Raw genomic sequence first — 1,029 nt, 5'->3', positions numbered from 1 at the left:
ATATGTTCATGTAGTAGTCATAATGTTAATATGTTCATGTAGTAGTCGTAATGTTAATAATATTATTGTATTATAGAATGGACTGTGTGTGTGTGTGTGTGTACCTGCCCCCCCCTCAGTGTTCGGGCTGCTCTCTGGGTCGGCTGAGAGGGGCTGGGCTGATGAGGCTGGAGTAGGGGGTGATGGGTAATTGAGCGACGTCTCATTCTCGTCTCCTGATTGGCTCATGGGGACGCCCGTTACCACGGCGCCGGAGAGGCTGACGGGACGCTTAGTGACGGACAACTTCCTCTCTGAGAGACGAAGACGTAAAGTCAGAGAAACAGCTCAAGTATCCTCCAGAAATAATTATATTAGTAATATTTTCATATTTGTCTCTTTTGAGGACACCAACAATATCTATAAAAACTTCATATAATATTCATATAATCATTTGCAATATCGTCGAACAAAAATATATCAAACTTATTTATATCTTATTCTTGTTTGTTTCCGTTTTAGCTCAATAAATTAACGTCTATTTTAGTCTTTATGCTCATTTCTACACATATGATTTTCTTTTTGTACATATTTAATTCACTTTTTTTTTTATCAAGTATTTATGAATGTGAAATACATCAAAATATTCTGTCAAACTCTGAACACAGTTTGGTGTCAGTGTTTTACATCCTGTGTCAGTTTACAGCTTCCTGATGGAGACGTTTAAATGTTTTACAGACGCACTCTTCTTCTGTCCTTTGTACTGCTGACACTTCCTCCTCTGTTTGGAGGCTGACTGGAGATCTCTGGAGCCTGAAACACAAACACACTTTATTTATTCATCTGGATTGAAGCTTGTCAAACTAAATAGGAGCTCCCTGTCAGAATCTTACTTTGGCTTGTTACTAGGTAGAACAACTGACAGGGGCTCTGTGATTGGTCAGTCATGTGGTATGTAGCTGATACAGCTAGAGAAAGCTAAACTCATTCAAAGTTATTATATTGCCTTTTTCCACTTAAAAAACATAGCCCGTCTCCGCCCATCACTCT

The 1,029-nt window shown here is 39.0% G+C and overlaps 1 long non-coding RNA gene across 1 annotated transcript in view; it reads right to left on the bottom strand.

The window, feature by feature from the left end:
* LOC116377566 (uncharacterized) overlaps nucleotides 1-1,009 on the bottom strand; it is a 1,638-nt gene extending 629 nt beyond the window's left edge. The window contains exons 1-2 of the long non-coding RNA XR_004212213.1: nucleotides 724-1,009; nucleotides 105-293 (exon numbers count right to left, since the gene is read on the bottom strand). This is a non-coding gene — a long non-coding RNA (uncharacterized LOC116377566). The remainder of the gene's footprint in view (nucleotides 1-104; nucleotides 294-723) is intronic.
* Between the last annotated feature and the right edge of the window lie 20 nt (nucleotides 1,010-1,029).

This window comes from Anarrhichthys ocellatus, unplaced genomic scaffold (assembly GCF_004355925.1).
Source record: "Anarrhichthys ocellatus isolate YVR2014 unplaced genomic scaffold, GSC_Weel_1.0 scaffold1409, whole genome shotgun sequence".
Taxonomy (NCBI): domain Eukaryota; kingdom Metazoa; phylum Chordata; class Actinopteri; order Perciformes; family Anarhichadidae; genus Anarrhichthys; species Anarrhichthys ocellatus.
Note: the sequence above shows the minus strand (reverse complement) of the source record. Positions and strands in the feature narration are given on the sequence as shown.